Raw genomic sequence first — 27,444 nt, 5'->3', positions numbered from 1 at the left:
AAGTTGGGTGATCTGTGGTAGCATGCAAGTGAGGAAGTTTCCAGAGGTCTAGTCAAAATCTTAGGTCATACTTGCTATATAAACAGGGCTGTGTCCTCAGTTCTACTTCTGGAATTGACTGTTTCTGAGATTTTTTGAATTTGGGAATCTCTCAATTTTCTTTTAAGTATTTTAGAGGCAGTTCCCTACGTAGCTCTCTCCCTGTTTCAATAAATTTTGTGGATCTTTGTCCTGTCCTGTTAGTTTTCAAACTCAGCATCTTCTGCTTTTCTTCTTTTTCCTGTTCATAGAGCTGCATTTTTTTAACATCCTGTCAAATATTGCTTGCAAGCATAAATATGTGGACATTATGCCATCTGCTGTTCTATGGGGTTGGCTGTGTGAGGTTTGAGGGCAGCTGATGGTGCACCATCATGTTGTATGATGGTGCATTTATTATCTTACTTTTGAGGGCAACATCAAAACAAAGGGAAGAGAAGTTTTAAGACCATAAGCTGAGAAATGCTAGCAGTCGCTAGAAACTGGAATGATTTCTTTGTACAGTCTCTGGAAGGAGCATGGCTCTGCTAACACTGTGATATTACTCCATTTTCAAGATATCTAAAACATTAATAAATGTAGTAGAATAAATTTCTATTATTTTAAGTAACATATTTGTGATGATTTTTTTCAACAGCAATAGGAAAATTTCTTTTCTGCAATTTAAATTAACTGTGTGACCAAAGGCTAATGTGATAAATGTTAAAACTAAGTAGTAGTTGCCAAAGTTGTGTAAATTTTTAGCAAAATGTGATTGAAGATTACTATCTTATTGTCAAAAATGGCAATAACTTGATCAGATAACAGCTTTAATCTGATTAATTATTATACTCTGCTTCTTTCCTCAATTGCAAATTCTTTGGAATACAAACTATGTATTGTGAACTAAAGAATATTTTCTTCTTTGGTTTTGACCATGTTTTATAATTTATATCTTAGGAAACATTCTATAGTTGTTTGTGCCTTTTTTAAAATTTGCAGTGAACAACCCTGCTCTATATAATTTGAGGTCTGATGCTGACCTAAATTTTCTGAAAACATTTGTTTTTAATTTTGTAAGTTGGTGTGTTTCTTTCCTAATTCTATGTTTTACTATATCGAGAAAAGGAGACTTTACTTGGTAGTATTTCTACCATCTCTTGTGTCTGGTAACATGTTTGTGGAAGTTTCTTGTTTTGTTCATTTGATTTATATTTATAAGAATTAGAGTTCGGCTGAGATCCTCACCAGTGTTTTTGACCTATTCAAACTGAAAAGTATTACAACTTGCCTGTGTCTCTTGCTGTTTTGGTTTTCTGGTTTTTCCAAATGAGGCATGAAAGAAGTAATTTTAAAGTGGATTTTTTTTCAAGGTAACAATTTACTAAAAATATAAGAATCCTCAAGTGAGCTTAGAAAAGTAACAAGATTGAAGATAAATCAGTTTCTTAACTAAACTAGATGCCCTTAAGTAGATGAATGGATAAAATAAAAACTGTGATATATATACAAATTGGAGTATTATTCAGTCATAAAGAAGAATAAAATTATGGCATTTGCAGGTAAATAGATGGAGTTGTGGAGAATACCATGCTAAGTAAAATAAATCAATCACAAAAAAAAAAACAAAGACAGAATATTTTCTCTGATAAGTTGATGCTGATACACAATGGGGGAAGGTTGAATTGTGTAGAGGAAAATGAGGAGAGGTGAGGGAGTGTGAGGAAAGAAAGATGGTGGAATGAGAAAAACAAAGATACCCTAGGTACATGTATGATTACATGAATGGTGTGACTCAACTTCTAATACAACCAGAGAAATAAAAACTGTACTCCGTCTGTATACAATGAATCAAAACGCATTCTGTTGTCATTTATAAGTAAATAGAACAAACAATTAAAAATTTAAAAGAAGAAAATAAAAATTCAAATGTGAAATTATAAGTATTCTTATGACTATATAAAAAAATACCTAGGAACAATTCTTAAAATTTGTGAAATCTTGAATATTGAGGAATAGAATACATGACTTGTTTATAGAAGATCTAACATCATCCCTAAGCCCTTTCCTTGTTTGTGAGAACTTTAAGTTTGGAGAAAGGGGGCAGAAATTGCATTTTATTTGTGTTTTAATGAAATTGGACCTATGTGTTTTACCAGTGCGTTATATCTTTATCACTTTTTATTTTATTTTGGGACAGGGTGTTGCTATTACTGAGGCTGGATTTAAAGTTGTGATCCTCTGGACTCAACCTCCCAAGTAGTTGTGATTACATGTGTGTGCCACTACCCCTGGTAGGGATTGTATTATTTTTCTTATTTAACCAGGGATTAAACCTGGTGGTGCTTAATACCCAGTCATTCTTATTCTTGTTATTTTGAGGTATGACCTTGTTAGATTGCTAAGGTTAGCATTAAACTTGCATTTCTCCTGCTTATGCCTTATGAACTGTGGAAATTACAGGCATGTGGTGCCCAGCAGAGATTGCATTCTTGACTTTTATATTTTTATTGGTTGGCTCGGGATAAAATCTGGAATTGCAAATTTGTATTCCTATTTCCAATTTTGAGAAAGAAGTTGGAGATAACAAAGAAAGGATGTGACTCTCCATATCTTAGGAAGTGGAACATGAAGTACTGATTCACCTGCAAGTACTGATTCAGTATTTAAAGGTTTCCCAGATATTACAGACATAATTGTTTAAGAGAGAAATTGTATCAAGGACTCTGAGGAAGGGGGGCTAGGTATTTCAAAGAGTCAGGAAGTGGACACTTGAAAAAAATCAATGCTGATCTACGTTGGTATGAAGAATAGAGTCCATGATGTATAATTGTGGGATCACACAAAATATATTAGAATGTAAGTAATGTAGTGGATACATTTGCAAAAGATCATTATGGGTAGGACTTTGTTGAAAGTCATCACTATCACACCCCATCCACATACCAACAAACATCACTTCTCTTTCACCTCTCCTCTTCTACTACTTAACCCCACCAAAGCTCTTCTCATGATGAACTTTGCTTGAAGAGAAATGTAAGTTTCAGTGGTACTCTGGGGATCACTGTGGCAAAGTCCAGGGCTATCTCTGTCTCTGTGTCCCTCTTTCTCTCTCACACACACACACAAAGAACTAAAGATTTCAATCATAGATCAATTGATGGATCAGGTGTGCTTGGAAGTTTTGGGACAAATAATTCAGAAATTGAAAGTGAAAATGTGCAGAAAAGTTATGAATTACATACCACCTATCACTTCCATTTTTTTTTGTGTGTGTGTGTGTGTGTAATATGACTTACAGAAAACTCCCAACTTAGTTTAGTGTGACAGGGTGATAGGTTTAAAGAAAATAAGCATGTTATTATTTTGATTATTAGCAAATTTAAAGTAAACAGGAAAAAAGTTTTGTTTTTTTTTTTGTTTTTTTTTTTTTTTTAGAATTGGCTTGCTTCTTTTTGGTTTGATAAAATCAGGCCAAGGAGAAAATTTCCTTAGGTTTCTTTATTCTTTTTGTTGTTATTATTCTTGTTGTGTAATTTTAAGTTGCATAACAGTATGTCTAGCAGTACATAAAAAGAGAAAAATCAGTGATATAGGTAAGAATTTAATATATCCACCAGATGTTATCTATTCACTATGGTGTATTACCCAAACATAAATAAAAAATAAAATCCTGTAATGTTAAGCAGAATAGATGGATTTGGATGATGTAATACTAAGTGAAAGAAAGACACATAAAGAAAATGATCACATTCTCTAATACATAATAACTAAAATAAAATTTATGTGAAAGAAGAGCATTGATTATTATAGGTGGAAAAGGTGCTGGGGCATCAAGGGTGGAAGAAGGAGTTTTTTATTATCAGTGTATGTGTATCCATTTAGAAAAATGTCACACTGAATCCCATTAATATATACAATTTATATGTGCTAACAAAACACATCACCTAAAATTGTGCTGTCTTTAGGAATTTCCAGTACATGATGCAATATTATGAATGATACTTCTCAGGTAACCACCGTTCTCTTTCTATGCACTGATATTTTTCAGATCCTATGTACACAGTATGCAATGCTTTTGTTCTTGCATCTAGATAATTTCACTTAGCTTCATCCATTTGTTGCAGATGGCAGAATATTCTTTTGTTACGGGGATTTGAATTCAGGGTTCCTTTATCAGTGAGACCATAGCCATATTTTTTCCAATTTTAAAGACAGCATCTTTCTAGTTAACTAAGATTTGCCCCCAACTTTTGCCACCATTCTCACAAAGAGCATCTTTCTTTTAAAAGTTGAATGATAAGCCAGGTGTGGTGGCATATATATAAGAATTTTTCTTATTTGGTTATTCTTTGATAGATACTTAGGTTGTTTTTATGAAATGGCTATTGTGGACAGTGTTGCAATAAACTTGGGAGTGTGTGTATATTTCTAAAGTGTGTTTTATCTCCTTTAACTATTGTTGCAATTAATTACAATTGGAGTGAATTGAGGTATATTTAGAAAATTGATATAAAACACCTGTAAATGTTTCTGTTAATGTTTCCAGAAAATTGGGTCCAAAAAGAATGCGGAAGACCTGTCCTGAATGTGTAGTACCAAACAACAGGTTTAATTTGAAGAAAGGTGGAAGGTGAAACTTTGTGCTCCAAGCTTCTTGATTGGGTGCTTTTTTCTGATGGTGTCACCTCTAACAATCTGATTTCTAATTCTTTAGCCTTTGATTGTGAGCTTTAAACATTGTTCTCTCAGAGGCCTTTCCAGCTCTTCGTGGTGGACTAAAGCTGCTCCTTAATTTGTGAGGCTTCCACCTGGTTGGAATGAGCTGTTACCAGTTTCCCAGTTTTGCCAGAATGCAGGCTGGAGTTTGGGATCTATTCATTTCATTATCATGTGAATAAATCTAATACATCCACTTCTATGTACAGTTGTACATTTATATATTTTATTCTATTTCTCTGAAAGACCCTGATAAATACAGGAATATACTCAGCAAAATATCTGCATCATATGGTACATCTAATTTCCATTTTTTAAAAATCCCCATAATTTTTTTCTATGTGTGTACCAGTTTATATTCCTGAGAAGAGTTTGCACACATCTCCTGTTCTGCACATTCTCTGCAGTACATGTTACTGAGCATGATTTGGTAACAGTCATTCTAACAAGCATGGGGTGATATCTCATTGTGATATAGTCTGAAACCATAAAAACTTCCAGAAGAAAATGGGAAAAATTCTTTTACATCAGTGTTGATAGTAGTTTTGGGTAGGACAGAAAATGTAGAAGAAAAGCACAAATAAACAAGTGAAACTATATAGAGCTAAAAACATTCCTATATAACCAAGAAATCAATCAACAAAATGTAAAAGTAGACCATGTATTGAAGAAAATATTTGCCAAGCACGTATTTGAGAAAAGTTTCACATCCAAAATATATGAAAATCATACAACTCATGAAAAGAAAAAAAATACTTTAAATATGATAAAATGCTTAAGTAGACATTTTTCTAAAATCAAACAAATATATAAAGGTATATCAGCATTATTAATTATCAGAGAAATGCTAATCAAATTTATAATTTACTTTAGCTTCTCTGTCCCATTTATCTTACAGATGTATGAGTGCTACATAGTGCATCATCAGGGCATCCTGAGACATTGGTCAGTTCACAAAATGCTGAACCTTCATTTCTCCACATAATTCTTCCTCATTATTCCATCTAAATTTTGAAGAAAGTCAAGAAATTGGGAAATGACAACTTATAGAAAATTACTAAATGGTCATGAGTTTTGAAAATAACTTCAATAACAAATAGAATACACTAATTGACCTAGCTGTGAAGAAATATAACATAAAAAGACCTACAAAATAAAATTTAACTTAATTATAACTATTTTCATAAGAACCTAAAAAAGCTGATCATGGGAGTGTATGCCAGCAGCTCTGACTATTTGGAGGCTAAAGCAGGAGAATGATTTACACCCAGAAATTTGAGGTCAACCTCAGAAACAGAGCAAGAACCTAGGTTCCAAAACTAACTAACGTAAAATTAAACAACAACCATATATTTAAATAAAAGTTGTTTTCACTGCTACTGTTGATTTCAACCAAACTTTTAATAAGAAATAACTAACAAAAATTCATTATCACTTCTAAAATTAGAAGAATAAAACCATACCAATTCCTTCTGTATGACTAGGTTTATCAGATAACACATCACAGGAAAGAAAATTACAATCCATTTTCCATTATGCATATTGACCAAGATATTCAAAACCAATAGTAAACTGAAAGTAACAACATAAAAAGGAAAGATTGGACACCATGACAAAGAGGGACATCTCTCAAATTCAGCAATATGTCAATATAGTAAGGTACCAAAAACCATTTTGATAGAGAAAAGCTTTTGGCAAATTATATGGCAATTTATGGAAAAACATGGCAAATTAGTACCAGACAAAAAACTCTTTCACTCCACTAAAGTGCAGCTAAAAACTAACTTCAGTTATCTTTCTTGGTAGATAAGAGCTTCAAAATTTAGTTGGGAGAAGGGAAAAAAATAGTATGATTTTTGACTTATACTATTATTATTCTGAGATATTAGACATGGATATTGTACATCAAAGAAGAATTAGTCTATGCAGATATTATCCTTTATATAATGTTTCTAAGAACCTTTTACACACTAATAAAACATTAGAACTACATTAGTTCAGCAGGAGCATAGGTTACAAGGTCAACATAAAATTATATAAATTACCCTAGCAATGAGAAATGTCAAAGTTGACACACAAATCTATTCACAAATGTAGAAAAATAGTTTGAAATAAAAGTAATAAAATAAATATAAGACCTGTTCACTGCAAAATAAAAAGTAAATATAAAAAGCAATATGGAAATGAACAGGAAAGCAGTTCACACTCAATTATCAAAAGTTTAATTTTGGTAAAAGTCACATTAGTCAACAGTAAATCTTCCAATTCAACAAAATTATGTGCAAATCCCAAAGTAATTTCAATGAAATTGTCCAACTGACACTAATAATCATAATAAAATGCAAAAGATATCAAATAATAAAATCAATATTGAAGTAGAAATTATTTCTATGAAAAATGTACACTGCAAGAAAAACATCATGTAGAATATTAAATTTAGTTTAAAGGTTACTTATGAGGAGTAGACCCCACCCTGAAGTGAGGAGTTTTTTGACAACTTAGAGAATAATTAGGTTGGGATTCACATTTCTCACAACAGATATTACCTGCTGAGCACAAGACAATTTGAATTCCTTTCATGATAAATTTCTTCTGCTTTCTAGAGTTTTTGCAACTCTCCTACCATAGATGTTCTGCCCCTGTAGTTTACTCAGTGTTTGTTTGGTTTGAACTTCAAATATATTTTGCCCTTTCTACAGATGCAGCATTGAGTTTTGAATGCATCCCAGCCCCTCTGTGATGGTTTAAAAGATTTACACTTTTTCCTTACACAAGTTGAAGTGTATTTTAAATGGTATTTTGTACATTATAGCTTTGTTTTATTGGGATCAGGTAGAAGGTTGCAGGCATCCAGGCAATAACCTTTTTTCCACACCCTCAGCTGTAGAGTTTTCTCTGAGTACACTTTGGCCTAGGTTTTGATGTTATTCCTCTGAATGTGAGAATTTTTGCTCTTAGAAAATATATAAAAGATGGCTCTCTCACTGTCAGAGTTCTAGCAGTGTATACTTGTCTCCACATCTGCATAATTTGGGAAGCATTTTCAAGGTCCTACCCCATTTTCCTTGACACATGTTGTGGAATTCCTGAGAAAAAAGCATGCATGATCCTGAGGAACATGCAATTGCAAACTCAAGAATTTCACATTCTCGCTCACCCACCCAAACATGTACTTGAGGATTGACTCAAAAATACCAATATAATTTGACTAGTTTACTTAGTTTTCAGGGAGAAATCAAAGACTTGTGGATTGTTTTTCCCGCAGACTATGTATCCTCAAATTCTAGATTAAATTTCTGGTGACATCACTCCTTTGGTAGGACTCATAAAAAATGTCATTTATTTTCAGAGTTTTTAAAGTATTTTTCGTGTTTTATGTTTAGGTATGATGTTTTCTTTTTAAACATAAGATCTATTGCTTTATTTAGAATTACAAGAAATTACCAATCTTTTATCTTTAGTATTAACTGAAGAGGATATATGGTATTGTTTGCTTGTTTTATTAAACAGCTTATAATGTCTGATTAAAGCTGTTATTTTTTTAGTATGACTCTCTTTGGCACTTCTCTACACCTACAAAAGTAGCTCAGAAATTATCCTCTCTTTTTACATGTAATTTTTCTCCATTATACTTTGAAAGTTATTTTAGGACCTGGTTAGTGTGTTTTCCCTATACTAGTTTTTATTGTTTTCTGTATTTGTATGAATTGTCTCTCCATGTTAAAATTAGGTTTGTGTCTCTGTTAGTCTAATTTACTACTTCTCACAGGAAGCCAGATGAACCCTTCAAATTTATTTTACCATTAGATAGTCACTTGTTCAGTACCCCATGCTTTTTAGGCATATCTGCATTACTATGACCAGAGAACCTGACAAGAACAACCTAGAGCAGGAAACATTTATTTTGGCTCATGGCTTCAGAGGTTCGTTCCAGTCACTGACTCCATATCTTTGGGTCCAAGATGAGGCACAACATCAGAAAGGAAGGGTGTGACAGAGAAAATCAGCTCAGGTTGTGACAACCATGAAGCAAAAAAATAACTCCATTCACTAGGGACAATGTATAAACTCCAAATGAGGCCCCAGGGAACAACTTCCTCTAGCTAAAACCTAGCTTCCTAAAGTTACCACACCATTGGTCCAGTGGATTACTCCACTGGATTCATCCACTGATTTGTTTGCAGTGCTCATACTCTAATTATTTCACCTCTTGCATTATCTCACACATGAATCTTTGAGGGAAACCTCATATCTTAATCATAATACCATGTCATATTTGCACTTCATGGAATTTTATGGCCTCAGAAAAGTGTTGTTCCCTGATTCTTTTTATTTTTTGTAGTTGTAGATAGACACAATAACTTTTTTTTATTTATTTATTTTTATGTGGTACTAAGAATCAAACCCAGGGCTTCACACATGTAGACAAGCACTCTACCACTGAGCTAAAATCCAAGCCCCAGACCCTAGGTTCTTCAAGTAATTTTGAAAGTTTCTGTGATTTTTCAACTTTGGGATACCATTTTGAAATAGAAATATAATTGCAGCATAATTAGTAGGAATCAATGGAAGTTTAAACATGGTTTCATTGGTACCTATTAATTATATAAAGTGTTGGGTGTTGTTCTGGCATATTTCTAGATGCACATAACATATATAGATCAATGTCACTCCACAGGATCTCTCCTTGTCCTCCCTCAATTTCTTTTCTTTATCTTAATGTTTTATCTTTTATTTTCATGAGATATCTTTTTTCTCTGTTGCTTCCATATTTGAAGCAAAATATAGAACACTTATTGTTCTGAGTCTAGCTTTTTTGTTTCAATATACTGCTCTCCAATTGCACCAGTTTTTCTGCAAACAGCTGACTTTTCCTCTTCTTTATGATTGAATAATTCTCCATTGTGTGTATATACCATGATTTTTAAAATCTTTTCATCTGTTATTGTACACTTGGACAGATTCCATGACTTAGCTGTGGTGAATTGTTCTGCTATAAATGCAGAAATGAATCTAAAATATGTGCTTTTAAAATTTTTTTAGATAGTGGGGAGTGTATATATTAATTGTATCATATAATTTTTCTATTTTTAGTTTTTTAAGAAAATGTCCATAATGATTATCCCAACAACCTTGTACAAGGATTTCCTTTTCCTCACTTGCTTGCAGCATTATTACAATTTTCACTCTAGATCATGGCCATTCTGACTAGAGTGAGATGAAATTACAGTAGAGATTTTTGACTTGCATTTGCCTGATGGTTCAATATGTTGATTTTGTTTTTACATAATTTTTGGCCATTTGGACTCCTTGTTTGAGAGATTTCTGTTTACTTTATTGCCAAATTAGTGAATAAATAATTAGATTTTATTTTCATGTTGAGATTTTAAACATTCATTATATATTTAATATTAATCATTTGTCAGAGTAATAATTGACAAAAAATTATCTTATTCAGTATGTTGTCCTTCATGCTGTTAATTATTTTTCTTTGGCTTGCAGAAGCATTTTTATTTTAATGTCATACCAGTATGTTCTCCTGACATTATGTTGTTAGATATGAGTACTTTTGAGGAAGTTAGTGCCAACTCCTTAATGTTGTGGTGTGACCCTCAGGTTTTATTCTAGGAGCTTATAAGTTCCTGGGTTTGTTTTCAGGCCTTTGATACATTTTGGGTTGAGTGATACCAGTATAAATCAGTCATAAGAAGAATACTTCACTAATAAACAAATATTATTTGAACATATATGTATATATTTGATTAATAGTGAAGTTTTCTATATATAAATATCTAGTATATTAATGTAAACATTTCTTCTTTTTTCTTTTTTTCTTTTCATTCATTGTACACAAATGGGTTATAACTATCATTTATCTGGTTGTACTTGAAGTAGAGTCACACCATTTGGAAAATCATACATGTACATAGGGTAATGATGTTTGTTTCATTCTATTATTCTTCCTTCCCCCACCCTCCCTACTCCTCACTTTTCTCTATAAAATCCAACCTTCCTCCATTTTTGCCTCCCTCGCACCTTGATATTCTCCAACTACATGCATTTAGCTGCAAATGCCATAATTTAATTCTTCATTGTGGTTGAATAATATTCCACTGGGTACATATACCACGGTTTATCCATTCATCTATTAAAGGACATCTAAGTTGGTACCACACCTAGCTATTCTGAATTGAGCTGTTATAAACATTGATGTATCTGTGTCACTGTAGTATGCTGATTTTATGTCCTTTGGGTATAGGCCAAGTGGGATAGCTTGGTCAAATGGTGAATCCATTCCAGGTTTTCTAAGGAATCTCCATACTGCTTTCAAGAGTGGCTGCCCCCATTTACAATCTCACCAGCAATGTATGAGTGGGGTTTTTTTCCCCACATTCTAGCCAACACCTATTGTTGCTTGTATTCTTTTATTTTTGTTTATGCAACTATATTGAAGAAAAATAAATCAATTACTAGCAGAGCTATTAGTTGATCACTCATCCATTGACAACTTGCATCATTTATTCTAGTGCTATATTAAACAGTGTATTGGAAGATAGATTAACTAATAGCTCCAAGCCTCCTAACAATTTAAATGAAAATTACAAAATGTTTTGAGGCCTTTTTTTGGAATACAAAGGGTGTTTGACTTCCAATTTCCAGTCTCTGTAGAACAAGAACAGGTCATTCCTTTATTGACATGCATAAAATACATCACATTTTCTGTTCTGCTGATACTACAAGTTCAATACCAATTCTCCAGCCAAATAAGTTATGAGCATAAAGTATATCATGTAACCTCAAATCTCTAACAGTGGAAGGTTTAAACAAAATGGATGCTTCTAGAATAATGCTGCTTCCTTTGATGTGACAACTGAGCATCCATCTCCCTCCCCCTCAGATGACTTCTTCAGCATGTTAGAGCAGTGAGGAATGGTTTAGTCTCAAAGCCAAGTTAGCGTGAAGACATTTGCCACATAACACACATGCTCCATTTTTTTTTTTTTTAATTCTGAATCTTGGGCAATTGTTTTCTTGTAACTACTTTATAGTTTCTAAAAGCAGTTATTGTCCAAAGCTGGGAAAACTTAAGTCTTCTCAGATGAGCATGTGAATGAATGGAGGGAAGTAAACAAAAAATAAAATTAAAAAAGATGAGGTCTGATAGGGGAGCAGCTGGATAAGAAGATCAAAAAAGGAACAGTAATTTAGAGTTTATTCCAGCTATAATGCAGGTTATTCTGACTTTGAGGTAGCATCACATGGCATACTTCTGAGTCCATTCCTGAGATATTCTGTTGTACTTATCTCTGTCTGTTTTATAGATCCATGCAATCTCTGGCACTAAAGGGTCATCTGGGTTTGGATCACATAACATGAACAAATGGATAAAAGAACTTTAGAAATAGTTAAAGCAGGAGACCATTGTGATCTTAGAATATTGAGACAAATGCTGCCATTACTGTTAATATTTGGATGATAAATTCTTGTAAATGCAACCTTAAGTGGTTTGAAGGGGTAGTCTGTAGAAAAATGAATTCTAAAGAATACACCACCTTGATATGGGCTGTCATTTATCATCCCCAACTGGACCTACAGAACATTGTGCTGGAGGGTCATGGGCCAAATCACTAAGTTCTTAGTAATCCATTTCAGCGCCACAGTCTGTGTTTTTTGTCTGGCTCCTCACTATCTCGGTGTGTGCTCAAAGGTCCAGCCAAAACTCTTGATTATCCGTGCAGCGGGGAAGAATTGTCCCTTTGTCTCACACCGGCTGTGCTAGACACAGGCGTCCGGCCGGCCAGGGGCTGGCCTCCCTTCCCTTCCCCTAGCTGTCCAGGGGCCTGGGCCTCCCTCAAGCTGTGGCCTCGGCCTCCTCCCTGTGCAGCAGCTGGTGCCTCCCTGGCACTAGGGGGCTCATGCGCATAACACAGCCACAAGATATCTGCTCTGCTGTTACCTGTATTCCTGATAGAAGACATTCTAATTTGGGTGAGGTGAAATCTTACGGTATTTTTTATTTGTATGTCTTATATTACTAGAGATGTTGAATATTTTTTCCTATATCTGTTGATTGCTTGCAGATCTTCTGTGAAGTGTCTGCTCATTTCCTTAGCCCATTTATTGATAGGGTTATTTCTATTCTTGGTGTAAATTTTTTTGAGTTCTTTATAGATTCTGGAGATTAGTGCTCTATCAGAAGTGTGTGTGGCAAAGATTTTCTCCCACTCTGTAGGCTCTCTCTTGACATTGTTGATTATTTCCTTTGCTGAGAAAAAGCTTTTTAGTTTGAATCTGTCCCAATTTTTGATTCCTGCTTTTATTTTTTGTGTTTTGAGAGTCATGTTAAGGAATTGTGGTCCTAAGCAGACATGATAAAGATTTGGACCTACTTTTTATTCTATAAGGTGCAAGAACTCTGTTCTAATTCCTAGGCCCTTGATTCATTTTGAGTTGAGTTTTGTGCAGGGTGAGAGATAAGTGCTTAGTTTCATTTTGCTGCATATTGATTTCCACTTTTCCCAGCACCATTTGTTGAAGAGACTATCTTTTCTCCTTTTATGTTTTTGGCACCTTTGTCCAGAATGAGATAACTGCATTTACGTGGGTTTCTCTCTGTGTTCTCTATTCTGTACCATTGGTCTACCTGTCTATTTTGGTGCCAATACCATGCCATTTTTGCAACTATTGCTCTACAGTATAGTTGAAGGGGGTATTGTGATATCACCTGCTTTGCTCTTTTTGCTAAGAAAAGCTTTGGCCATTCTGGGTCTCTTATTGTTCTGAGTAAATTCTTTGATTGCTTTATTTATATGAAGAAAATTATTGGGAGTTTAATTGGAATTGCATTGAATTTGTATAGTGCTTTTGGTAGTTTGGCCATTTTGACAATATTTATTCTACCTATCCAAAAATATTGGAGATCTTTCCATCTTCTAAGATTTCTTTAGTTTCTTTCTTTAGTGTTCTGTAGTTCTCATTGTAGAGGTCATTCACCTCTTTTGTTAGACTAATTCCCAAGTTTTTTTTTTTTTTTTGATACTATTGTAAATAGGGGAGTTTCCTAATTTCTCTTTCAGAGGATTCATCACTTTTGTATAAAAATACAATAGATTTATGAGTGTTGATTTTATATCATGCTACATTACTGAATTCATTTATGAGTTCTAGAAGTTTTCTGGTAAATTTTTTTGACTCTTCTAAATATGGAATCATGTCATCAGCAAACAGTGATAATTTGAGTTCTTCTTTTCCTATTCATATCTCTAATTTCTTTGGTCTGTCTAAATGCTCTGGCTAGAGTTTCAAGAACATTGTTGAAACTCTGTGCCTTGTTCCAGTTTTTAGGGGGAATGCTTTCCATATTTTCTCATTTAGAATGATGTTGCCCATGGCTTTAACATAGATAGCCTTTAAAATGTTGAGGTATGTTTCTTCTCTCCCTATTTTTCTAGTGTTTTGAACATGAAGGGGTGCTGTATTTTTTTGCTTTTTTTGCATCTGTTGAAATAACCATGTGATTCTTAACTTTAAACCTGTTGATGTGGTGAATTATATTTATTGATTTATGGATGTTCAACCAAGCTTGCATCCTTGGGATGAAACCCACTCGATCATGTTACTGTATCTTTTTTATATGTTTCTTTATGCAATTTTCTAAAATTTGTTAAGAATTTTTGTGTCTATGTTTATTAGGGATACTGATCTGAAATTTTCTTTCCTTGACATGCCTTTGTCTGCTTTCGGTATCAGGGTGATATTAGCTTCATAGAATGAATTTGGAAGGTTTCCCTCCTCATCTGTTTCATGGAACACTTTGAGGAATATTGAAATGAATTATTCTCTGAAAGTTTTATAGAACTCAGTTGAGAATTCATCTGATCCTGGACTTTTCTTTGTTGGTAGACTTTTGATGACTTCTATTTCATTACTTGAAATTGATCTATTTAAATTGTGTATGTCCTCTGGATTCAGTTTGGGTGGATCATATGTCTCTATAAACCTGTTGATGTCTTTGAGATTTTCTGCTTTGTTGGACTATAAATTTTCCAAGTAGCTACTCATTATGTTGTGTATTTCAGTGGTGTCTTTTGTGGTATTTCCTTTTTCTTCAGAAATTTTAATAATTCGATTTTTCTCTCTTTCTTCATTAGTGTGGCTAAGGGTTTACCGATTTTGTCTACTTTTTCAAAGAAGAAACTTTTTGTTTTGTAAATATTTTGAATTTTTTTGTTTCAATTTCATTAATTTCAGCTCTGATTTTAATTATTTCCTGTCTCCTACTACTTTTGATGTTAATCTGTTCTTCTTTTTCTTGGACTTGAGAAGTAGTGTTAAGTTGTTTACTTGTTGACTTTTTCTTCTTTTATTGAATGCATACCATGCAATGAATTTTCCTCTTAGTACTGCTTTTGTAGTGTCCCAGAGATTTTGAAATGTTGTATCATTGTTCTTGTTTACCTCTAAGAATTTTTAATCTCCCCCTGATGTCTTTGGCTATCCATGTATCATTCAATAGCATATTATTGTCTCCAGGTATTGGAGTATATTCTCCTTTTTATTTTATCAATCTTTCTAATTTCATTCCATTTTGATCTGATAGAATACAAGGTAATGTTTCTTTTTTTTATTTGCTAATAATAGCTTTGTGGCATAACATATGGTCTATTTTATACAAGGATCCTAGTGCTGCTGAGAAGAAAGTGTATTTGCTCATTGATGGATGGAATATTCTATATATGTTTGTTAAGTCTAAATTATTGATTGTGTTATTGTGTTCTATGTTTTCTTTATTCAATTTTTGTTTGGAAGTTCTGTCCAATGGTGAGAGAGATGTGTTAAAATCACCAAGTATTATTGTGTTGTGGTCTATTTGGTTCCTGGAATTGAGAAGATTTACTTAATGTACTTGGATATACCATTGTTTGGGGCATAAAGATGATTGTTATGTCTTGTTGATTTATGCTTCCCTTAAGCAGTATGAAATGTCCATCTTTATCCATTCTACTAACTTTGATTGAAATCTACTTTATATGATATGAGGATGGAGACCCCCACTTTTTTACTTAATCCTTGCGTGTGGTATTTTTTTTTTCCATCCTTTAACCTTTTGTCTGTGGGTATTTTTTTCCATGACATGAGTCTCTTGAAGGCAGCATATTGTTGGGTCTTTCTTTTAGATCCAGTCTGCCAGTCTATGTCTTTTGATTGGTGAATTTAGTCCATTAACATAATTCAGAGTTATTATTGAGATATGTCTTGTATTTCCAGACATTTTGAATTATTTTTTATTTTTAACTTGATTTGGTTTCTCCCTTAATTGGCTATTATTTTAGGGTAGTTCCTCCCTTTGCTGACCTACATTGTAGTTTTTCATTTCTTCCTCATGTAATATTTTTCTGAGAATGTTCTCTAGTATAGGCTTTCTTTTTGTAAAGTGTTTCAGCATGTGTTTATCATGGGAGTATTTTATTTTGTCATCAAACCTGAAGGTAAGGTTTGTTGGGCATAAGATTCTTGGTTGGCATCCACTTTTCAGAGCTTGAAATATGTTGTTTCAGGCCTTATTGCTTTTAGGGTCTGTCTGAGAAATCTGCTGATATCTGTATTGGTTTCCCCCATATGTAATCTGATGCTTTTCTCTTACAACCTTTAAAATTCTATCTTTATTTTGTACATTGGTTATTTTCATTATTATGTGAGTTGGTGTGGATCTGTTGTAATTTTGTACATTTGGTGTCCTGTAAGCCTCTTGTATTTGATTTTCCATTTTGTTCTGTAGATTTGGGAAACTTTCTGATATCATTTTATTGAATAGATTATTTGTTCCTTTGATTTGTAACTCTGTGCCTTCCTCAATCCCAATAATTCTTAAATTTTGTCTTTTCATGATATCCCATAATTCTTGAAGGTTCTGTTTATGATTTCTTACCGTCTTCTCTATTTGGTCAACATTGTATTAATCATTAAATATTTTGTCTTCATTGACTGATGTTCTGCTTTCCAAGTGACCTACCCTATTGTTTATGACTTCTATTGAATTTTTAATTTGGTTTATTGTTTCTTTCATTTCAAGAATTTCTGTTTGTTTTTTCAGAATCTCTATTTCTTTATTGAAATGATCTTTTGCTTCCTGCATTTGCTCTTTTGACTTTTTATTGGTGCGATCATTAATTGCCTGCATTTGCTCTCTTATCTCACCATTTACTTCTCAGATCATTTTAATTATGTACATTCTGAACTCCTTTCTGACATTTCTCCTCCATACTGTCATTGGATTCTATTGATATAGCATGATTGGGACACTTTCTTCCCTTTTTTTCTCATTTTTTTTTCCGTATCTTCCCCTCTAGCAGTACAAATACAAGGTATTGCCATTTCACCCCTATAGACTTACAATGTACCTACAGGTTTCCAAAACCTCACCTTGAAAGAGAGATCAATATTAGCAGCACACCAAACAAACAATATGTATCCTTAAACCAAATAGTTCCTATTAAGATATTAACCATATTGTCTTAGTAAACAGAAATGATGAGTTCAATTATTATCTTCAGCATAACCAATAGTTTTGCAATATGGACCACAATTTCTAATGGTGGATAAAGAGAACAGGGAAGGGTGTAGGATATAACATTAATCAGATAAGAAGTGAGTCTATAGAAGTATTATGTCATAGAAATAGTGAAAGCAGAATTTAAAAAAATTGGTTGTTAGCATGAGAAAAGGGAGAAAATATCCAAGCAAACAGATAGACAAGAGGAGAATAGAGTGAGGAAAATATTAAAAAAGAAAAGAATAGTAGGTATAATAAGAATAATCATAATAATACTACTAATAAAAATTCTACAATAAAACGGTACTGTACTGTTCAAAATTCCTAGTCTTCAGTAGTCTGATGCCTTAGAGAAACTTGATAATGCAGTGTCCCAAGAAGGGTATTGTCCCACTATGGATGGTGGCCTCCAGGTTGCAAATAACCCATGCTAGCAGGCAGAGGTGACCCCATGTGTTGATAAATCATCAGGGGCTGTGCAGGTGCCAGACTGCCAGTTGGGGCATGGACGCTGGAGATGGCAGGTGCTGACTAGGCCTGGTGGATCTTTTATTACATATATATATATATGTAATATATATATATATTTTAGTTGGCAATATATCTTTATTTTACTTTATTTATATGCAGTCCTGAGAATCGAACCCAGTGCTCCAAAGGTGCCAGGCAAGCACTCCACTCCATCACTGAGCCACAACCTAACCCCAATATTTGTTATTGTAAAAAAGATTATTTCTTTTAAAACTATCACTCACATTTAAAAAAAAAAAACTTTTTGTACTAATTAGTTGTACATGAAAGTAGAATGCATTTATACATTTTGATAGATTGTACTTTTTCATTTTCAGTGTATTTGACTGTTCTGTGCCTAATGTACAAACTTATTTTTTTTTTTCATTCTGGTTAAATATGCTTAAAATTGAATTTACCAGTATAACAATTTTAAGGGTACAATCAATTCCATTAATGTACTCACAATGTTGTAAAACATTCACAAGTAATTCCTGACATTATATATATTATATAATATATATAATATATATAATAAAACAACCAGGTTTTCCAATACCCATTTCCAGTCTCTTATTTCCTCAGGTCCTGGAATGACTAAGATGCATTTCTTTTAAATGCATTTTCTTTCTTTTAAATTTTTAAATAATTTGACCTATGCAGTATGTGGTAAGTTTCTCTAATTTCTTTCCCTTGACATAATGCTTTCAAGTTCATCTATGCTATATATTTTAATATTCCAATTAAATTCTTGATGACTACAATTCTATGTGAACATACTAAATTTAGTTATAAGTCATGATTGTTATGATCACATTTGCAGTATTGTGGATGAATCCAGCTGTACTCTACCACTGATCAACATCCTCAGACCTTTTTTTTACTTCTTATTTTAAGGCAGGGTCTCCATAGGCTTTCTCAGAATTGTGATTCCCCTGCCTACCTTTTCTAGAGTTTCTGGAACTCTAGTTTGCACCATCATGCCTGGCAGTTTCCAGTTAATCTGCTATAGATATATGGATTGTTTGCAACTTCAGTGTTTTTGAATATTCAACTGTGAATATTCATATACAAATTGTTTTTTTAACTGTTTTTAGTTATTTTTATAAACATCTGGGGTAAATACTTGTTCATTTTGTAATTTATTATCATTCATTATTTTAGTATTATTATTTTTTATCTTTTTCTATTTTATTATAGCACACTGTACAGTACTAGTCAGATATAAAGGTTGCATATAAAATATTTAATAATATTATAAAGCATTTTATATATAAAAATACTAATTTAATATATAACTAAGTAATAAAGCAAAATAATTTAAGGATATCTGTAAAGAGATCACTACCAAAGATTCACAACACTGTCAATATTCTAGAAGTATCTGTCATTAATCTCTAGAAATAGAGAAAACCTCTTTATGCCTTATCTATCCTATGTGCTATTTTATTTCTGTACAGAGGAAACAGGTTATTCTTATTTTTCAAATAGTTATATTATTTATGTATATCTACATTGAGAATTTGTGATTTAGTTTGGTTATTTTGAATCTGATATGAATAGAATCACATGATTTTGTTAGTATGTTTCTTTCCATTGAGCATTATGTTGCTAAAATCCATTTCTGTTACTGGGTACGATTATAATTATTTTTTTGTGTAAGTTTTATCGTATGTGAATTCACCATAATGCCTTCATCCATTGATGGGAAGCTGTGTATTATCCAGGGTCATGTGGCTGTTTCTGCTTGTTCTGGTTTGTCTTGCTGCCATGAACTTTCTCACATGGGTCTCCAACGGTTCACATGCAGGGGTTGTCCATGTTCTGTATCAGGAACTTGAATGGCTGTGCTGTGGGTCCTCACTTTCCAAGGTGAGCTACATCGTTTTGCACCTTTGGGCCATACATGTGAATGTCCATTAGTCACCAACTTCTCTGACACGTAACCCATCAAAATTGACCATTTTGACCAGTATGACTTTGATTTACTTTTCGCTGATTAATAATAATGTATTTCTTTCCATATTTTATTAACATGATTCTATGACAAGACTATTAGAATCTTTTGCTCATAATCTCTATTGCATTTTTTCAATTTTTTATTTTATTTTTTAATTTATTTTTATTGTAAACAAATGGCATACATATTGTTTCTGTTTGTACATGAAATAAAGGTATGCCATTCGTGTAATCATTTATCTACACAGAGTAATGGTGTTTGATTCATTCTGTTATTTTTTCCATTCCCCCCACACCTCCCATCCCTCTTTTCCCTCTATACAGTCCCTCCTTCCTCCGTTCTTGCCCCCTCCCACCCCCCATTATGTGTCATCATCCGCTTATCAGTGAGATCTTTTGTCCTTTGGTTTTTTGAAATTGGCTTATCTCACGTAGCATGATATTTTTCAATTTCATCCATTTGCCTGCAAATGCCATAATTTTATTATTCTTTATAGCTTAGTAATATTCCATTGTGTGTGTGTATACACACACACACACACAGATATATATATATATATATATATATATATATATATATATATCACAGTTTCTTTATCCATTCATCAATTGAAGGACATCTAGGTTGGTTCCACAGTCTGCCTATTGTGAACTGAGCAGCCATGAATATTGATGTGGCTGTATCTCTGTAATATGCTGATTTTAAGTCCTTTGGGTATAGGCCAAGGAGTGGGATAGCTGGGTCAAAGGGTGGTTCCATTCCTAGCATTCTGAGGAATCTTTCCAGAGTGGCTGCACTAATTTGCATCCCCACCAGCAAAGTATGACTGTATCTTTTTCCGCACATCTTTGCCAACACCTATTGTTGTTTGTATTCTTGATAATTGCCATTCTAATTGGGGTGAGATGGAATCTTAGTGTAGTTTTGATTTGCGTTTCTCTAATTACTAGAGATGTTGAACATTTTTCATATATCTGTTGATTGCTTGTAAATCTTTTTCTGTGAAGTGTCTGTTCATCTCCTTAGCCCATTTGTTGATTGGGTTATTTGTATTCTTGGTGTAGAATTTTTTTGAGTTCTTCATATATTCTGGAAATTAGTGCTTTATCTGTAGTATGAGTGGCAAAGATTTTCTCCCACTCTGTAGGCTCTCTCTTCACATTGCTGGTAGTTTCCTTTACTGAAAGAAAGCTTTCTAGTTTGAATCTATCCCAACTGTTGATTCTTGCTTTTATTTCTTTTGCTATGGGAGTACTGTTAAAAAAGTCTGAAACTAAGCCAACATATTGAAGATTTGGACCTACTATTTCTTCAATAAGATGAAGGGTCTCTGGTCAGATTCCAAGGTCCTTGATCCATTGTGAGTTGATTTTTGTGCAGGGTAAGAGATAGGGGTTTAGTTTCATTCTGTTGCATATGGATTTCCAGTTTTCCCAGCACCATTTTTGAAGAGGCTATCTTTTATCCATTGCATATTTTTGGCACCTTTTTCTAGTATGAGAAAATTATACTTATTTGGGTTTGTGTCCATGTCCTCTATTCTGTACCATTGATCTACCTGTCTATTTTGGTACCAATACCATGCCATTTTTTTTTTACTATTGCTTTGTACTACAGTTGAAGTTCTGGTATTGAGATACCCCCTGTTTCACTCTTCCTGCTAAGGATTGCTTTAGCTATTCTGGGTTTCTTATTCTCCCAGATAAATTTCATGATTGCTTGATCTATTTCTTTAAGGTAAGTCATTGGGATTTTAATTGGAATTTCATTGAATCTGTATAGCACTTTTGGTAGTATGGCCATTTTGACAATATTAATTCTGCTTATCCAAGAACATGGGAGATCTTTCCATTTTCTAAGGTCTTCCTCAATTTCTTTCTTCAATGTTTTGTAGTTTTTATTGTAGAGATCTTTTACCTCTTTGGTTAGATTGATTCCCAAGTATTTTTTTTTTTTTTTAGGTTATTGCAAATGGAGTTGTTTTCCTCATTTCCCTTTCAGATGTTTCATTGCTTGTGTACAAAATAGCTTTAGATTTATGTGTGTTGATTTTTTAAGCCTGCTAATTTGCTGAATTCATTGATGAGGACTAGAAGTTTTCTGGAGGAGTTTTTTGGATCCTCTAAATATAGAATCATGTCATCAGCAAATAATGCCAGCTTGAGTTCCTCTTTTCCTATTGATATTCCTTTAATTTCTCTAGCCTTTCTAATTGCTCTGGCTAGTGTTTCAAGAATGATGTTGAATAGAAGTGGTGAAAGAGGACATCCCTGTCTTGTTCCTATTTTTAAAGGGAATAGTTTCAGTTTTTCTCCATTAAGAATGATGTTGGCCATGGGCTTAGCATAAATAGCCTTTACAATGTTCAGATATTTTCCTACTATCCCTATTTTTTCTAGTATTTTGAGCATGAAGGGGTGTTGTATTTTGTCGAATGCTTTTTCTGCATCAATTGAAATAACCATATGATTCTTATCCTTAAGTCTATTGACATGATTGATTACGTTTATTGATTTACGGATGTTAAACCATCCTTGCATTCCAGGGATCAACCCCACTTGATCATGGTGCACAATTTTCTTAATATGTTTTTGGATACAGTTTGCCAATATTTTGTTAAGGATCTTTGCATCTATATTCATCAAGGATATTGGTCTAAAATTTTCTTTCCTTGATGTGTCTTTTCCTGGTTTGGGTATGAGGGTGATATTAGTTTCATAGAATGAGTTCGGTAGGGTACCCTCCTTTTCTATTTCCTGGAATACTTTGAGAAGGATTGGAATGAGTTCTTCTTTGAAGGTCTTGTAGAACTCAGCTGAGATTTCCTCTGGTCCTGGGCTTTTCTTGGATGGTAGGTATTCAATGGCTTCTTCTATTTCATTGTTTGATATTGATCTGTTTAAATTGTGTATGTCCTCCTGGTTCAGTTTGGGAGGAGCATATGTCTCTAGAAATTTGTCAATGTCTTTGGTAGTTTCTATTTTCTTGGAATATACATTTTCAAAGTAGCTTCTCATTAGGTTCTGTATCTCAGTGGTGTCTGTCATGACATTTCATTTTTCATCACAAATTTTATTAATTTGAGTTTTCTCTCTCCTTCTGTTTGTTAGTGTGGCTAAGGTTTTTTCTATTTTGTTTTGTCAATTTTTTGAATTGTTTCTTTTGTTTCAATTTCATTGATTTCAGCTCTTATTTTAATAATTTTTTGTCTCCTACTATTTTGCTGTTATTCTTTCCTTCTTTTTCTAGGGCTTTGAGCTGTAATCTTAGGTTATTTAGTTGTTGACTTTTTATTCTATTCTGGAATGCACTCCATGCAATGAATTTTCCTCTTAGTACTGCTTTCATAGTGTCCCAGAGATTTAGATATGTTGTATCATCATTCTCATTGACCTCTAAGAATTTTTTTTATCTCCTCTCTGATGTTTTCTTTTTTAATCCGTGTTTCATTCAATAGCATATTATTTAGTCTCCAGGTGTTGGAGTAATTTCTGTTTTTTACTTTGTCATTTATTTCTACTCTCAGTTCATTATGATCTGATAGAACACAAGGCAGTATCTGTATTTTTTTGCTTTTCCTAAGTACTGCTTTGTGGCATACCATATGGTCTATTTTTGAGAAGGTTGCATGTGCTGTTGAGAAGAAAGTGAATTTGGTTGTTGATGGATGGAATACTGTATATATGTCTATTAAGTCTAGGTTATTGATTTTGTTGTTGAGTTCTATGGTTTCTTTTTCTTTTTTTTTTTTTTTTTTTTTTTGTTTTTGTTTGGAAGATCCATGTGGTGGTGACAGCAGTGTGTTAAAGTCACCCAGAATTGTTGTGTTGTGGTCTATTTAAATCCTGAAATTGAGAAGGATTGGTTTGTTGTATATGGATGCACTGTTGTTTTGGGCATATTTACTATCGTTATGTCTTCCTGATTTATGGTTCCCTTAAGCAGTATGAAATTTCCTTCTTCATCCCTTCTGACTAACTTTAGCTTGAAGTCTACTTTATCTGATATAAGCATGGAAACCCCCATTTTTTTTACTGAGTCCATGTGCATGGTAGGTTTTTTTCTATCCTTTCACCTTTAGTCTGTGGATGTCTTTTTCTATGAGATGAGTCTTTTGCAGGCAGCATATTGTTGGGCCTTTCTTTTAAATCCATTCTGCCAGTCTATGTCTTTTGATTGATGAGTTTAGGCCTTTAATGTTCAGGGTTATTATTGAGATATGATTTGTATTCCCAGACATTTGGCTTATTTTTGGTTTTAAAGTTGGCTTGGTTTCTCCTTTGAATGGTTTTTCTCTAAGGTATTTCCTCCCTTTGCTGACCTACATTGTTGTTTTTCGTTTCCTCCGCATGGAATATTTTCTTGAGAACATTCTGTAGCGCAGGCTTTCTATTTGCCAATTCTTTTAACTTTTGTTTATCATGGAAGGATTTTATTTCATCTTCAAATCTGAAGGTTAGATTTGCTGGGTATAGGATTCTTGGTTGGCAACCATGTTCATTCAGAGCTTGAAATACATTGTTCCAGGCCCTTATAGTTTTTAGAGTGTGGGTTGAGAGGTCAGCTGCTATCCATATTGGTCTCCCCCTATATGTAATCTGATGCTTTTCTCTCGCAACCTTCAAAATCCTATCTTTATTTTGAATGTTAGGCATTTTCATTATAATGTGCCTTGGTGTGGATCTGTTGTGATTTTGTACATTTGGTGTTCTGTAAGCTTCTTGTATTTGATTTTCCATTTCATTCTTCAGGTTTGGGAAATTTTCTGATATTATTTCATTGAATAGGTTGTTCATTTCTTTTGTTTGTATCTCTGTGCCTTCCTTAATCCCAATAATTCTTAAATTTGGTCTTTTCATGATGTCCCATAGTTCTTGGAGATTCTGTTCATGATTTCCTAGCATCTTCTCTGTTTGGGCAACTTTATTTTCAAGATTAAATATTTTGTCTTCATTGTCTGACATTCCGTCTTCCAAGTGGTCTAGTCTGTTGGTGATGCTTTCCATTGAGTTTTTTATTTGGTTTATTGTTTCCTTCATTTCAAAGATTTCCATTTGGTTATTTTTGAGAATCTCTATCTCTTTGTTGAAATGATCTTTTGCTTCCTGCATTTGCTCTTTCAGCTTATTGGTGTTATCATTCATTGACTGCATTTGCTCTCTTATCTCATCCTTTGCTTCATAAATGATCTTAATCATGTATAATCTAAAGTCATTTTCTGACATTTCTTCTAACATACTGTCATTGTATTCTATTAACATAGAATCTAAATTTGTTTGGATCATTTTCTTCCCTTGTTTTTTTTATGTTGTTCATGTATCTTCCCCTCTAGCAGTGCAGATCTGGGGTATTGCAGATTTCCCCCTATAGGCTTACAGTGGCCATATACATTTCCAAAACCTTTTCTTTATGGGGAGGTCAATATTAGCAGTGCCCAATTCAGACACTATGCAATCCTAGACCAAATAGCCCCTATGAGGACAATAACAAAATTGTCATATTAAACAGAATGAGTTCAAATATTATCTTCAGTAAAACAAACAGATTTGCAATAAGGTCTGCATTTTCAAATGGAGGACAAAGAGGATGCAGAGGGATGTAGAATGTAGCTGTTAATGGGATAAGAACAGAATATACAGAATTTCTAGATAATAGAAAGGGTGAGAGTATAATCAAAATAAATTGGATGTTACCATGCACAAAAGGGAGAAAGAGACTCTGAGGGAACAGGTAAACAAAAGGAAAAGAGAGCAAGAAAAGTAAAGAAATAAAAACTTAAATTTTTTCAATAAGAAGAAAAAAGAAAATCTACAGTATAATATTTATATAGTAATGAAACCTCCCAGCGTTCAGTAGCCTGATGCATGAGAGGTACCTGAGCTTCAAGCCTCCAGCAGGCATCTCAGGATGGGTTTTTCTCCACCTAAAGATCAGAGCTATGGCTTCCAGGATTATCCAAGATGGCCACTCTGACTTTGAAATATATTGGCAAATGGGGAGTTGCAGCTCAGGGTGTGGTTGTGGTCAGCAGGAGGTCCAAGAGACCAGATGGGGTTGGTCAGGCAGGGGTCCTGGAGGTCCGTTGTGTTTGGTGTGGTTGTGGGATTCTGGATGCCAGTTGCAATCATTCGGTCTGGGATTCTGGTGATAGGACACAGTCATTTGTTCTGGGGGTCCTGGTGGCAAGGAACAGTCAGTGGATGTGAGGGCCCCAGAGGCAGGGAGTGATCAATTGGGCTGAGGGATCCTGGAGATGGGGCTCAGTCAGTCTGGCCATGGGTCCTATGAGGCCTGGCTGTTGTCTCAAAATGGTGACAGCCACATATAATCAAATATGCAGATCCTGTTATAGTGAACTTCCAGGCAACACTGGTGCTCCACTGGCAGTCGCCAATCAGTTTGCTGACTGTTGTCAGATGATCGGGAGGTGAACCTCGTGCATTGGGTAATGGATAGGTGTAAGAAAGGCAATGGACAGGTGAGAGGCAGTCAAATGGTGGATGATAGGGGCCTGGCAGTGAGCAATCTGCACTCAAAAAATGCATCAATATGCTGGAAGACTGCAGGTGATCAGAGCAGACAAATGGGGTAAACAGCAGGGGATTGATAAACAGCAAAAACTGCCTCACCAAGCAACAGATATCCTCTGCTTGAAACCGGAGTTACGGAGTGAAAAGGTATGCAGCCTCCCTCTAGTCCGCCATCTTGAATCTGACAAAATATCTGTATTTATTTATTTTTGTGGTGCTGAGAATTGAACCCAGTGCCTCATACATGCAATGCAAGAGCTCTACAACTGATATACAGCTCCAGGACCCATATTTTTTTCTTTATTTCTGTTTATAACAGCTTTACAACTTGATAAGCTTTATAACTGATTTGTTATTATGCATTTTTTTCTACTTCATTATTTTATTGTTTTTTTCTACTATTCAATTTGATGTTTCTTTGCATTCTTTCATATTCAATATAACTTGTATTGAATTATTGATTTACTCCACTATTGAATCTGACATAAGATGTTATCATTTAAACAAATTCTACATTTTAATTTGTATTTGACCCATAGTCATTTAATCATTAAAAATATATTCAACTGGAAAAAAATATTTTGTTTTTCAAATCAATTTCTAGTATTACTGCACAGTGAATAGAGTAAGTTTCCATGAATGCTTTCTAGGAATTTATTGAAGTTTTATTTGTGCCTTAATATGTGGTCAGTTTTTATAAATGTTCTATGTGTGCATGAAAAGATGGCCTTTATTATTGGAGTATAAATCCCGGGGCCATATAGCCATAAGATGTTGAAGGTTTCCATATAATTTAATTTCTTTCATAGCTTAGAGTGGAGTGGTAAAAAGGTACTAATATGTTACTATTTATTCTTGCATTCCATTTAACTTCTGCTTTTATAAGGTTGCTGCAGAATTTTTTGGCACACAGATACTCAAATATTATATCTTCATTGAGAATAATAGATTTTGCATTTAAGTCACTTTATTTTACATTTAACCTATTTGTTCACATAAAATAACAGCATTTATACTACTGGTTACTTATGAGTATCCTATTCATGAAAGAGGTATTTTTATAAAGCAAAGTTGTACTTTTTCAATAGATGCAATAGTACTTGGGATAATTAGTAATGATTGCATAAAAAATTTTACCAGACATAGAAAATCTT

The 27,444-nt window shown here is 33.7% G+C and overlaps 1 pseudogene across 1 annotated transcript; it reads right to left on the bottom strand.

Annotated features, from left to right (window-relative positions):
• Positions 1–11,992: 11,992 nt before the first annotated feature.
• On the bottom strand, positions 11,993–12,315 carry LOC306642485 (ubiquitin-conjugating enzyme E2 D3-like; annotated as a pseudogene). The gene has a single exon. The product of its transcript is annotated as a ubiquitin-conjugating enzyme E2 D3-like (transcript).
• Between the last annotated feature and the right edge of the window lie 15,129 nt (positions 12,316–27,444).

Source organism: Sciurus vulgaris (assembly GCF_902686455.1).
Source record: "Sciurus vulgaris genome assembly, chromosome: 13".
In the NCBI taxonomy this organism is placed as follows: domain Eukaryota; kingdom Metazoa; phylum Chordata; class Mammalia; order Rodentia; family Sciuridae; genus Sciurus; species Sciurus vulgaris.
The sequence above is the reverse complement of the archived record's forward strand: the minus strand, read 5'-3'. Positions and strand labels throughout refer to the sequence as shown.